This window comes from Petaurus breviceps, unplaced genomic scaffold, assembly GCF_028583685.1.
Source record: "Petaurus breviceps papuanus isolate PSGF00001 unplaced genomic scaffold, PetGlider_PUasm1.0 90692, whole genome shotgun sequence".
In the NCBI taxonomy this organism is placed as follows: Eukaryota; Metazoa; Chordata; class Mammalia; order Diprotodontia; family Petauridae; genus Petaurus; species Petaurus breviceps.
This window is the reverse complement of record NW_027187313.1, coordinates 7,146,257-7,161,248: the sequence shown is the minus strand read 5'-3', so window position 1 is coordinate 7,161,248 and position 14,992 is coordinate 7,146,257. Positions and strand designations below refer to the sequence as shown.

The 14,992-nt window shown below is 36.2% G+C and overlaps 1 protein-coding gene across 5 annotated transcripts in view; it reads left to right on the top strand.

Moving 5' to 3' along the window:
* RABGAP1L (RAB GTPase activating protein 1 like) overlaps positions 1–14,992 on the top strand; it is a 694,415-nt gene that overhangs the window by 255,694 nt on the left and 423,729 nt on the right. The gene's annotated exons all lie outside the window — the stretch shown is intronic.

Below are 14,992 nucleotides of genomic sequence, written 5' to 3'. Positions count from 1 at the left end.
GGTGATCTGGTGAGCCCAGTTCCTAAGCTTGTCATTTTTGCCTTCTTCATTAAGTCGAGCGTTATAAACTTCCTTTCTTCTGTAAAGCGAAAAATGTTTCCCCCCCCATTTTTTCCCCTTCACTAAAAAAAAAAAAAGAAGGGCCTCTCAGTCTCCTTAAATTCTATTAGGCAACAACTGTGAGGCAAGTTAGAGGTCTTTATAATGTTTCATTCGACCCTAACTCAAGTCATTTCAGTTGCTTATACTGACCTTTAGTGCGTATTTCTATAACAGGAGAATACTACTTTGAAAGCGTTGTGGGATTTTTCAGTGAGTGCTATTTCTCTTCTTACCCCCTCCCCCCATTATTACCATTATTAAGTGGCATTCCATGGTTGTTATCCCCTAGGAATGAGAATAACAGCCATGAAATAATGTCTTGTGTGACCAGCTAAGGATGTGATTCTATGTATATCTTCACCAGGCTGATTCTTAGGAGGAACTTGAATGCAAATGAGACTCAACAGTGGCAGTCCTTCACCACCTTGCAGCACGTAATTGCCCTTCAGTAACAGGCACTATCCTGTTTATTTCAGTACAGATATTGCAGGTTTTTGTGTAAAAACTTGTGCTGTTTTTAAAATTGTTAGCATCTTTCTGGGCATATGCAAAATAGAAATGACTTGTTGCTCATATAGGTTGTCTAGTGCTATGCATGACTTTCAGATGCATGAAGATAATATGCATGAGATGATTATGTATTGTTGAATAATAATACATATTTTATTTCAAATAAGTTTTCTAATGTGAGATTTCTAAGAGAAAATCTCTGACCCTCGGAGACCGTATAGCATTTTTTTTTTCAGTGCTACAATCCTTCACAAAATATTTAACTGATTCTTAGTTTGGAGCAAATGAGTCATACTGTTGGGGGAAATTGCTAGTGGTGAAATTTTCACAAGAAGCATGAAATCAAAGAGTTGGAAGAGGGACCTCAAGGGCTATTTAGCCCAACCCACAACTTGGAAAGAAAATGAATTCCCACTACTCTGTACTCAACAAGTGGTCATTTTTCTTTGCTTGGAGACCTAGTGGAAGAAGGACTGCTACTTGCAGGCTATTCACCTTTTGTAAGAGTTGTACTTTTTAAGAGAATTTTTCCTTAGTTCAGGTTTAAATTTACATTTATGCAGCTCTTACCCATTGTTCAGAGTTCTGCCTTCTGGGGCTGAGCAGAATAAACAAAATTCCTCTTCCATTTGATAACTTTTCAGATTCTTGAGGATAACTATCCCATCCTTTCTAAGTTTTTCCCTTTCTGTATTAAACATCCTTAATTTTTTCAGCCTCTACTCATAGCATGAACTTAAAATTGTTCACAATTCTTGTCCTTCTCGGGGCATTCTGTAATTTATCAGTCTCTTTTCTACAATGTGGTGACTAGTATTACAGATGTAATTTTGTCACGGCAAAATACAGTAAATCTGTCACTTCCCTATTCCTGGAAGGTGTATATATCTTAATGAAGCACAAGATCACATTAGTGTTCTTGGCCACCATGTTGCTTTTTTGACTCATATTGCAGTCTTTTTTACAGATGATTTGTTGCCTTCTCCTTCTTATACTTGGGAAGCTTTAAAACAAAAACAAACCATGTAGGAATTTGCCTCTTTCTCTGTTAAATTCCATCTAATTTGATTTTACCAATATTAGGCTGTTAAGATCTTTTTGGTTTGTACTCTGTCAACTACTCTATTAGGTATGTCTTCCAGCTTTGTAGCACCTGAATATCTGATAAGCATACTATTTCTACCTATATCCATATATATATATATATATTATAGGTATATATATACCTATAATATATATATTTAAAAATGTAAAACAAAGATCTAACTGCAGATCTAAGGGGCACTCCATTGAGACCTCCTAAAGCTTTGTGATCTCAGTCACAGAGGAATATATATATATATATATATATATAATGTATGTACACATATATACACCATTGCATCCATATTTCATTAAGTCTTTGTATTCAATTGGACAGTGAACAAAGGCATTTAGTAAGCAGTTTGGGAAAACTGGGATGTCAGTTATTCATGAACCAATCTTAATATCTTTGATGTAGCAAATAGATTTTCTTCTTATTCTTCTATTCATTCATTAGAGAAGGAGGGGAAATTTAGAAGCCAGAGTTTTGTTGACTTATGGGCAATTCACTAAATTTTTTTGTACTTTTGTTTCCTCATTTTTAAAAATAGCATCAACATTTCTTTTCCTTTCTACTTACCCTAGATTGTTTACTGATTAATAAAATAAAATTAGAAAAGCATTCAAATTCCTTAGGAAGATCCTAATATATCAAATAAGATTATTACTATTATGAGAACTAGATGATTATTAGCCTTAAGGTTCATGTTAAAATTTCAGATGAGTGGTGTTACTGTTATTGATATCATTAATCATCTGAGCTTGGAAATTAAAATATTGGAAATGTTAAATTTTCAGGTTTTTCTTTTTAATGGAATCTAACCTTTTTTGGGTATGTTTGTTTTATAAGCATAAAGATCAAGATATGGGCAATATAATTGTTGAATTAATTAATGTATTGTGTTGTCAGATGTGAAAGTTCTTTACTTATTATGTACTTTGCCCTTCTGCTAATAGATGATACATTCTGGTCCGTGTATCCTTTCAGTTGCTTGTCTTCAGTTTTGATCTTAATTATATTTTAGGGTTAAAGAGGATTGGAGAGAGCGGCATATGCAGCAAACAAATATTCAGCAAGCAAAAGCATATAGTCTTTGAGGATAATTTAGTGTTAGAAGAATTAAGTTGTAATTGTAAAGGATTAACGTTTTAAATGTCCTGCTTTAGAAAATAGCAATGTCTTTATATTAGATGAAATGCACACAAAGTATACATAATCTGAAGTTATATAGGGTGATAAATGGCAAAAAAGTTTCTGACAATTGAGTTCAGGGCACAATCTGATATTTGGTGGGGTGCTAAAACTTAAAACATGAAATAGCAACATGTATGAAAGAAATGACGTTTCTGAGTTTTGAAAGTTTAGCTGAAGGGGTGGCTAGGTGGCACAGTAAATAGAGCACCAGCCGTGGATGTCAGGAGGACCTGAGTTCAAATCTGGCCTCAGACACTTAACCCAAAAACTAGCCATGTGACCTTGGGCAAGTCACTTAACCCCAATTGCCTTCCAAAAAGCAAGCAAGAAAGAAAGTTTAGCTGAACATTATCTGTAGATTCTAGCTTGACTTAGAATAATTTTAAAAAAGAATTTAGTAACTTTATATAGATCCAAAGTAATAGCAGTACTTTTATTGTTAAAAATAGATGTGGAATGTAGAAAATAAGATAGTTTTAAATGTTGATGAATAAAAGACACAATAAAAATATACTTAGGAAAAATAAAAATTGTAGATAGTAGTGTAAAATTTGTTTACTGTCATCTTAAGAAAAAATTATGTAGATTTCTTACAGTAAAATGCACTTTTGAAAATCAGATTCCTGTATATATTTTAATGGCTCTTAACCAAATATGACTTAATAAGTAGGAATCATGAAACAGCAGAATCAGGAGACAGTCATATTTACATAGTTTTGAATTAAATAGAATATAAAATCAGTGATCTGTTATTTCATATGTGCTGGATTTGGGGACAGGTGAAGAGAATTGCTGTTTTTGGAAAAAAAATATTTAGATTAAAGGCAATGTGATAACATTTTAGCCAAGAAAATGGTTTTAGATTTTCCTTGAAATTACATTTTTGGAAGCAAAAATTTGATTCTAAGTTTTCAAGTAAATTAAATTATTATTAGATTGATTTTAAAAAAAAGATCCAAGTTCTCTTTGTACAAGACAACCACTGTGTGTGCTTGGAATCCTTATCTTTTGGATTGAGTGTCTCTGTTTAAGAGTCTCATTTTCTTTTTTTTTTTCACATCTTAAAAAATTACATTTTCCCCCAATTACATAGGAGTCTCATTTTCAAAATGGAATTTATGGAGGTGAAGTAGTCATGAATAAAGATCAGAATTGAGAATTAAAACTTTAATCTTTGAAGGTTGTTTGTTTCTTTCTCCTTCTTCATTTCTAGATGAGTACTGAGGTATCACATAGCCTGTATCCCTTATTACTGAGTTCTTGGAGAAAATCAATTCATATGCAGAGGAAAAAAAAGAGGCATTTTGGAAATCCATATGCAAGGTGTTCCAGAAGTCTTGATATGATGTTAAACTATTAAAACTATAAAAGAATAAAAACTGCGCTAAAACCTTTGGGACACTTTGTGTACTGGGACATGTTATATAAAAGGGTCTTAGGAATGTGTCAGTTTTCATTGATTTTTTTTGCTTTCATTATTCCTTCTTTCTTTGTTAGCTCAGGAAAGCAGTTATCATAATTTAATACATTGTTAACATTTATTAGACAGGACTGTATCTTGGCTGAAGTACATATTCTTAGTTTTTATATATTTGGTTGGAGGCAATACTATTCATTGGCAGAATGGCCATAGATAATGAGAATTTTGATGCTTTTCCAAGTGTCATTTACAACACATTTTAATACATGGCATTAGATTGCCAAAATCTGTGTCTCTATTTGAAGATAATACAATATGTTTAATCACTCCAGATATTTTTGAAATATCCAGTGAACCCATTTCAGGTGGTCTCTGGAGGGAGCATCAAAGATCTGTAATGCAGAATATTTCTACCAGTTTTCATATGACCATGGTTTACAATTTATCCTTTTGGTAAAATGTTTTTCTTCAGTGCAAAATCAATAATTACATGTTTTGTCAAGTGTAATTGTGCAAACTAAATATCCACTTATCATAAAAGTAATTATTTATATAACTAATGCTTTTGAATTGACTGATACCAAAAGATTTTTACAAACTTCAGAGGGTAAGAGCCCTCTTATTTTATGTTTTAAAAAAAACCCAGAAAACAAACAGATGGGGCAGCTAGGTGACCTTGTGAATAGACCACCGGCCCCAGAGTTAGGAGGACCTGAGTTCAAATTTGGCCTCAGACATTTACTAGCTGTGTGACCTGGGTAAGTCTCTTAACCCCAATTACCTCTAAAACAACAGCAACAATACCAGCAGCAGCAAAACAAAGAAGGTATTTGGAATTATAGTAATTTAAGGCTGAAAAGGGACCTTAGCATCATCTGATCTGATAGCATTCTTTTACAGATAGGGAAACTGAGTCCTAGAGAAGTGAAGTGAGCTGTTTGAGGAAACAGTTTGTAAATGAAGGATTTCTTTGGACAGTCACAAATTTGTGCATTTTCTTGTACCACATGGATCTTCTCAGGGTCAACCATCTAGTTAGTGGAAACACTTTGAAAAGAATATTAGAGTTGCCTCTTAAAAGCATTGCCTGTGTAAAAATGATTCATGAATAATGTTTTATGCAGATGGTTGACTATCTGACAGCTTATTCTTGAGCATAAAGACTTTGTTGGTTGACATAGGGAAAATACATGAAATTTAATCTTTTTGTTGATGTAATGGAAATGATTCTTTTAAATATGTACATGTTTATTCCAATAGAAATATTTTCCTTAATCCATAATTTAAATAATGACTATTGAGGAATAAGTTTAATTAGTGATATTCTCAACCCTGGTATTCCACAATTGAAGGTCACATAAAGGGAAATACACTGGTAGGCAGCAGGCTGCACCATGTTGGAAACAAAGAATTCCACAGGGAGAGTAGGTTAAAGGATGGTTAAAGGATGTTTGGGTTGCTCCTTTTCCAGGAGGGAGGAATAACTAATGAGTCAGTCACCCATTGAGCTGTGTGAGTGTCCTTAAAATGTCAGAAGATTTCTAGGAAGGTCCCCAGAATATTGGGTGGGCCATGTTTGTAGGATGTATGGGACAGTATGGAAAAAGAGAAGCCTGACATGGAGAAGAACAGATGGGTATGAATTGTTGGAGGGAGTACCAATATAGAAGAGTTCATTGATTCACCAAAATGTTAAAATAGATTTCCAATTGATTTATCAATGATTTGGCCCTTTGAGTCCTGTTAATGTATCTGTATATTAAGGAAGTTCTCTTCAGTTTAAAAAAAAAACCAAGGTAATCATCTAGATTTAAGAGGTGTATTGACTAAATTAAAAAGACTGTCTATCTACATGACTTTGAATAACTGTGCCATTAGAGTTGAATAGTCATCAAATTTACACTATTTCCATTTAGTTTTTTTTTTTTTGAAAAAAAAATTGATAGTCATATGCTCTTTATACACTGAGCTTATAATGGATTTTTAATGTAGTTTAGAGTCATTATAGGACACATTTCTCTTTCACTTGGACAGAGAGTTTCTGTTATCAAGGCTTTTTTTGAAGTCTTTTAATTAGAAGATTCTACAGACATAAATGCGCAAAATCAATTCTCACTTATTTAGACTATTTGGGGAATGACCAGTCTGAATTACTAAGAAGTTTGTGTAGAAATTTAGCTTTATATTAAAATCTGTAACTCTTAGTTGAAACACCTGCTTTGATGATAATGAGAACATTGCCAAACTCAAGTGCTTCACTGTAAAAATTCAGCCTTTCCAAAGTCCAATTCTATTCCTTGAAGCCTTCCTAGATATCCCATCCTCAAGTGATTTCTCCTGTTTCTGAATAATTACCACTTGTATACCTAGGGGCAGTTAGGTGATGTGGTGAATAGAGCACAGGGTCTGGAGTCAGGAAGACCTGACTAACTAACACAGACTAACTCTGTGATCTTGGCCAAATCACTTATCCTCTATTTACCTCAGTTTCCTCATCTATAAAATGGGTTTCATAATAGGATTTATCTCCCAGGGCTGTTGTGAGGAGCAAATGAAATAATTGTAAAATGCTTAGCCTAGTGCCTGACACATATATAAATGTTAGTATGATTATTATTTGATTTTTTATTGGATTAGATTGGGAGTGTTTTGAAGGCATGATATGATGTCTTTGTGTTCTTTTATCCCTCTTCATATCTGTCACCTATTATGTGTTGTACACATAACAGGTGCTCAGCAAATGTACAGAATGGATTGTAGGGTCTAGAAAAATATTTTTGGATGTTGGAGATGTGTTAAAGTGGACAGGGAAGACTTGTTAAATGCCATACGGGAGTATTGTGGGGAAAATATTCCGTAGTTATTTCTAAGTTATTAGAGTCAGTTCTAAGTCATTTCTAAGTAGTTGATGAAGGAAATTCTTAGGTGCCCATGTCTTCATTTAGAGATGGTCTATAGGACCACGCGAAGTGAAGTTTGTACCTTTGTCTTTCTGGAGTGCCATAGAGTGGCTATGAATCAAGTGCTAGACTTGAAATCAGTAATACCTGGGTTCAGATACTGCTTTGGATAGTAACCAGCAGTGTGACCACAGGCGAGCTGCTTAAAGTCTCTGAGCCTCAGTTTCCTCCTCTCTAAAAGAGGAATAAAAATGTCCATTGTGATGGTAAATGAGATGATGTATGTGAAGTGCTTTACAAACTTTAAAATCACAGATGACAAGTTATTATTGTTATTGTCTCATTGTCCTTTTTTCAGTGAAGTTGAGATAGAATGGACTCTCCAAGTGACAATCTCTCTGTCGTTATTTTATGCTTAATATTCATTGGACAGTTGTACAGGTTGATAAACTGCTTTTTATCATTGAGTAAAAGTATTGGTAAGTAAGTTCAGTTTCAGTAAAGTCACTTGAAAGCATATTTGGGACAATTCCAGTAGGAAATGAGATGATTGGGATGATATGTGTACTTTATTGTGTCCCCACACGGTTTTGATTTCTACAGCTATTCCTCTATATTTTGAAAACTTTTCATTTATATAATTTTTTCTTTTTTGCTTTTTGGAGGGGCATTTGGGGTTAAGTGACTTGCCCAAGGTCACATGGCTAGTTTTTGTGTTAAGTGTCTAAGGCTGTGTTTGAACTCAGGTCCTCCTGACTCCAGGGCCAGTGCTCTATTCACCACACCACCTAACCACCCTCATTCATATAATTTCTAGAGTATGAGTATTGGGAATTATGGCATCCTTTCAAGTATTTATTCCTAAATTTTCCTGATTCATTGTTATAGCTTAGAGATTGTGGGTGCCATAATAATAGTAGCTACATCAACAGTGATGATAGAAAAGGCCATTATATCTTTTTTTTTTTTTTTTTTTTTTTTTTGCTTTTTGGAGAGGAGAAGGTAGGGCAATTGGGGCTAAGTGACTTGCCCAAGGTCGCATGGCCAGTTTGTGTGTGTGTGTGTTAAGTGTCTGAGGCCGGGTTTGAACTCAGGTCCTCCTGACTCCAGGGCTGGTGCTCTCATTGCACCACCTAGCTGCCCCCATTATATCTTTTCAAAAGTAGGGAAACTCCAAAACTAGGGGATAAAGGAGCAGGTATTAACTACAGAGTTGAAGAGTTATAGGTATTTGTAGGTAATATGAATAGTTTTCATATTAATTTTTAGAAAGATATTACTTCAAGGATACTTAATCTTTCTTGCATCTTGGACCTCCTTGCCAGTCTGGGGAAGTGCACGTACTCCTCAGAATGTTGTAAAATGCACAAGATAAAATATGTTTGATTAAAAAAAGGAAACATTAAAATGGCTATCAAAATAGTAAAAAAAAAAAACCGTTCTTGAACTGCAGGTTAAGAATCTATGATATAGTTAGACACATATAAATATGGAAGATGGGAAGGGCAGCTAGGCGGTACAGCGGATAGAGTGCCAGTTCTGGTGTCAGGAAGACTCATCTCTGTGAGTTCATATCTAGCCTCAGATACTAACTGTGTGATCCTGGGCAAGTCACTTAACCCTGTTTGCCTCAGTTTCCTCATTTGTAAAATTATCTGGAGAAAGAAATGACATACCAGTCCAGTATCTCTGCCAAGAAAACCCCTAGTGGGGTCATGAAGAATCAAACTTGACTGAAAATGACCAAACATTAACAAAATGTAAGTTTTAACCGATAGAAGAAATAAAGTAAAATCTCCTTTATTCATAAGTCATTGTCTGGATGTCCAATATCCAGATATTTTATTGGGGTGATTTTTGTTCAGATATAGTTTTGATTAGATGACTTCTGAGCTTTTTAACATGATGAATCTCTAATTCTCTCTGGCAATCTCAGCTACCCCACCAGCCATTAGGTCAGGTGAATAGAAAAAAAAATTAACAGCCAAAGCAACATGGAGGACAACATTTAAAAAGTATTATGTTGAATTTACTATATCTTTTTAAAAAGAAAAGCAAGTTGGGCATAGTAGAGATTCTTGACTTCACATTTTAAAAAAATAACAAAAATTTCTTGTCAAGTAAAAGGATTATGGATACACATTCCAGTTATGGGTGCCATTTTAGGATATTCTCACTATGTGAAGACTCTTTCTTCAAAGAGAAGATTGTCTACTGAGTAATGTTGTCATATAGTAGAAAAAGCACAGGACTTTAAATCTGCCCCTGGATGTGACCCTAGTTAAGTGACTTAACCTCTCTGGGCCCCAGTTTCCTCATCTGTGAAATGAGCAATTTGGTTTAAATATTCTCTTAGGACTGGTTCTTTTCTGGTTCCAAAATCCTAAAATTCTGTGAGTCTCCCCATTTCTCACCAAACATAAGGAAAAACATCCGATACAGGCTATGTATTCATTCAACACAAAATTTATTGGAATTCAACAACAAATTTATTGGAAATTTCTAAGTACAAAGATCTGTATTCAGCTTTGTGAGAAATACAAAACTGTAGGAGCTTATAACCAACCTAACAGTGAGGAGAAGTATACAGAAGTGACTGCAGCAAAAGGCATAACAGAAGTACATTATGCAAGATTGAAACAAAAGAGCTATAGAATTTCAGTAGAGGGAATGATCACTTACCATTGCTATTCCAACTATAGCCAGATATTAGAAAGTATCTTTTGATGCCTTCTTCTGTTATTGCAGTGGCATGTAAGTAAATGACTCTGGAGTCAGAGGACCTGGGTTCAGATGCCATCCCTCTGATGCTAACTATGATGTTTGAACTTGGAAAAGTCACTTAACCACCCTGTACCTCATTTTCATCACCTTTAAAATGAAGGCATTGAACTAGATGACTTCTGAGCTCCTTTCCTCTTCCATCTCTAGGAATCCATGTTTTATTAAGTCTGGCTGCACTTACAGCTGGACCTATGAAACTGATTCATTCTCCTTAATGAACTATTTCCCTTATTTTTGGGGAAACTGGGTCATGATGCATTTGGGCTCACCTATCCATTCCTGACTTTAAAAATAAATACATAGGTCAAATTTTTATTCTCATTCCTTTGAGGAAAAAAACAACACACCCCAATTTCTTCTACCTCACATCATTTTTGGAAGTAGACAGTCCATAGTACTAAATAACTTTTCTTTACTCAATGTCACCCTTCATTTCTTAGTCAGGTACAACCAAAATGTTTTCATTTTTAGGTTGAAAATATTCACCTATTTGTTCAATGATTATTCCAATAAGGGACATCCTGACTGTAGGTATAGAGGTAGAAGGAACCTTGGAGGTTATATAATGCCATACTCTCATTTGACAGGTGAGGAAACTGAGGATCAGTGAGTTTAAGTGACTTGCCTAAAGTCACCCAGTGAGTAATGAAGCCAGGCTCTGAATCCAAGTTCTCTTGACTAAAGATCATATATTCTTTCCATTATACCATGGGACCTCCCCAGTGGAGTTGATTTGTAGCTAAAAGATGAACAGACTTAATATTTGTAAGCATTCTATATAGGAAAAAAAAAGAAACTTGGAAGCAGAAAAAAACAAAATATAATTAAGAAGTGGTCATACCTGCAGCTTAACTTGATTCTTGACACCAGAATGCCTAAGACCAAAGTAATTTTAGAATATGAATTGATAAATGATATAGTCCCAGACTCTTGGTAAGATTTAAACTGTAGTTAAAACTGAACCATTTACATCTGAAGTTTTCTGCTGGGATTACAAAACAACTATGAATAGCTTTCTATTATTTACATTTAAATAGAACTAATCAAATATCTATCCTAATCTTTGTGCTACACTGAATGGCAAGCAATTGAAATGTTATCTGTTAATTTCTGACTTGAATGGTTATTTGTTGAGTCATAACGTCTGTTTCTTTAAAATTAATCCATAATGTATTTCTTGGTCTTTATTCAGTTAGTCAAACACAGTGGAGGAAGGAATAAATGTTCTTGACCTTGAAGGACATACCTTGTTTAGCTCATTATAATGAACAGATGTGAGAATAATCTTTCTTATAAAGAGATGTCATGTTACTCCATCATGAGAAGACTCCAGTGGCCTTATATTATTTACCAAGTAAGGTTCAAACTTTATTCTTGAGAGTCAAGGTCCTTCACAAATTGGGGTCACCCTTCCTTTCAACCTCTATTTGATATTATTTTCCCCCTCTACATTCTACATTTTAGACAGATTGGACTGTTCCTTGTGTTTTTTCCAGACATGGCTCCAGGTCATTGCTCATGCTGTTCCCAGTGCTTAAGACGCTGTGTTTTGTGTATCGACTTCCTATCCATCCTTTAAATTCCAGCTCAGATGCCGTCTCCTCTATGAAGCCTTTGCTGATGATCTTAGGTGTTTATATTTCCACTGCCCTACTTCACATAGCACTTGCTTTTTGCCTCTCAAAATGCCCTTATAATGTAATACTAAATGTTTTAATGACCCAGTTGTCTTATTCTCCTACTAGCTACAAGGGGGAAGAAACTGTACTTTCTGCTTTGACACACAGTAAATGTTAGTTGAGTGAATAGACTGTGCTATGAGAAAAGAGTGCTGCAAGAAAAGCTGGGATGTCTCCATGCTCGATCTGTTTGTGGGCACAGCTGACTTCATGGTGTTGAGGAAGTCACTTCATCCCTCTCAGCCTTGGGTTCCTTATCCTGCAGATGATGCCCTACTAGCCAGTGAGGTGCTGAACCCTTGACAAGTTCCCAGGTGGAACAGATAAAGCACTTCCCACCCACTTGCCTGCCCTCTGTCATCAGGTGTGGGGCCTACAGTATCTTTGGTGAAGGCTCTGGTATCAGTCTTGTTAGGACCTTGGAGCTCTGTTTATCTGCTCTAACTGAATGCCCTGTGGCTAACCACTTGCCACTTCTTGCACTTATAAAGCTTGTGAGTCAGAGTCACATTTAGCCTAAGCATAAATCCATTTTCCATTCTACTTCCCAGCATACTTTTCTCCCTGTCTCTCAGCCCTGGCCCTCCTTCATTCCTATCCTTCTCCAGCTTCTTCCCTTTCTTCTCTGCTCCTATATAGGCCTCCCCTGTTGTTATCCCTCCATTTCCTCCTCACTGAAATCTCACTTTCTCCTGAAAGTGCAGGTTCTCACAGATCCAGGAGTAGGGTTTGCCTGTCCTTTATAGTCTATTGTTATTTCTTTCCAGTCTCTCTCAGCCACTCACACTCTCCACCCCCAATCAGGTGAATTTAACATAGATTTCTGGCTTCTGACTAGATTCTATAGAAGGATAAAGAGTTAAGACACTGGGCAGGATTATTTGGGGAGGAGCTGATGTTTTTTGGCTTTGTATAACTAGTGCCTAGCACTGTGCTCTCTTTATTAATGAATATTTCTTGGATCAGAATAAAGTTTTGTGTTAGGAAGAACAGATGAATTGGGGAGCGCCTATCAAGACATTTCCTGACAATGAATCTGATGTTTCAGGGATTGGGGAGGAGGAAGAGAATATGCAGGATTTCATGGAGAAGCCTAGAGGGAGAAAGAGTCCTTCCTAGGTGACCTTGTTCCCCTTACTGGGGAACTGAACGTGTAAAAGGAGGCTCGGCTTCAGGGTGGAAGGCAGGGCCTAGTGGTCCTTTGGGTACATTGGTATGTCTGATGGCAGTGCCTGAGGGTCCACAGGTTGTGGGACAGCACAGGTAAGTTCTTGTGGTCAGCAGAAAGATTGTAGTTGGTGATTTTCTGTACATCCAAGCCATTTGATTGGAGATGGAAGATCATTATCTAGCTGGGAGAGAGAAGGGGAAAGAGAACACAGGCAGGAAGTTTGGGGGAAGGGAAGGGCTCCTCACCCCTCACACATCTCATAGGATCCTAAGTAGGGCTGGAAGCCCTGGAGAAGGTTAGGGAAGGGCTTCTTTAAATGCTTTGCTGGTAATAACTATGACTCACATTTATATAGTACTTTAAGGTTTACAGAGAACTTTACATATATTGTTTCACTCAATCCTTCCTAACCCTTTGAAGTAGGTGCTATCATATTCTCCATTTTACAGATAAGGAAACTGAGGTAGGGAAGTTATCTTCCCAGAGTCATACAGCTTGTAAGTAACTCAGGCAAAATTTGAACTCAAGCCTTACTGATTGTACCTCCAGAACCTTATCTAACCTGCTGCTGGTTATTTATTGGTTTGTTGTATCATTGTTTAATCATTTCAGTCACAAACTACTCTTCCTGACTCTATTTGGGACTTGGTTGACAAAGATACTGGAGTGGTTTGTTATTTTCTTTTTGAGCTCATTTTACAGAAGAGGAAACTGAGGCAAACAGATTAAGTGACTTGCCCAGGGTCACACAGCTAGGAAGTGTCTGAGGCTGGATTTGAATTCACAAAGATGAGTCTTCCTGACTCCAGCCCTGTCTACCATGTCACCTCATTGCCTCTTCTACTTTGGTTTACCAGTTTGATAATCCTGTAAAAAATGGAAATAAGATTAGTCTGACATGTTCTATTCTTTGTGAAGCTATTCTGGCTCTTTGAGATCACCACTTCCTTTTGTAGACATTCACTAGCTATTCCTTTAATAAGATGTTCTGATATTCTTCAGTAATCAAATTCAAGCTCACTTGTTTATAGTTCTAAGACTATATTATATTCTCTCCTTTTTTAAAGTCAGGACATTTTTCTCTCCTTAAGAACAGTGATATCTTTCCTATTCTTTAGTTTTTCAGAACTCACCGATATTGTGCCAGCAATGACATGCCTGCTTTCCCCTCCCCCCACCTCCCAATCTCCATGACTGTAATTCATTTGAGCCCTGCTGGTTTGAGCTCATCAGCAGCAGCCAGATGCTCTTCTGTTTTCTTCTTTTTTTATTCTGGGTATCAGATCCCTATTGGCTATATTGATTCTGTCCTTTCTAGTCCGAAGATGGTCCTCCTAGGCTAAGAAAAGCGAAACAAGCCCCACCTTTTTTCCGACACCTATTTTCATTGTCCTATTTACCTTGAACAGTCTTCTCATATTTAATCCTCTCTTTTCCTAATTTAGCTTAAAGATGCTTTTTTTCTTGTCCTTATTTTTCCTCATTTCATTCTGTGCTTTAGAATTCCAGGTATTATTCTTATAGTACCATGTTCCTTTGTATTTATCTTCCTTTACCTACCCGTCTATTTTTTTTTTTCTTTTTAAAAATCAAAGTTAGCTCTTAATTCCACTTTTCCTAGATCATTGGAATTGTCTTCCTTTGTGTCCCAGTACAGTGTCTGGCACCCACTAAGTGCCTAATAAATGTCCGTTGCCTACTTCCCTTTAAGTCTTCAGAATTTCAGTCTTGAGAGCTCCTCATTCCTGATTCCCACCTGAGATAGACCCTGAGATCCTTTTTCCCTCCTTCCAGCATTGCTCCTGGCTTTCTGGATTTCAGAACCATGCCTCTGCTACAGTTTCACCCTGGAACTTTTGTGTCTAAGGTCTCCTTAACCTGGAACATCCACCCAGCAGTTCCCATGGCCTTTTACCTTAGGATATCCCTCATCTAGGCCATCCCCCTTCTCTCATTGGTGAATGAATTCTTTCTTTTGTGGAGGAAGATCAAAAGGGAATGAGCATTTATATAGTACCCACTATTTCCCTGGCATTGTGCTAAATAAGTGCTTTACAAGTATTATCTTGTTTGATCCTCAGAAAATTAACCCTATGAGATAAGCGCTGTTATTATCACCATTTTCACTTGAGGCATTTGAAGCAAACA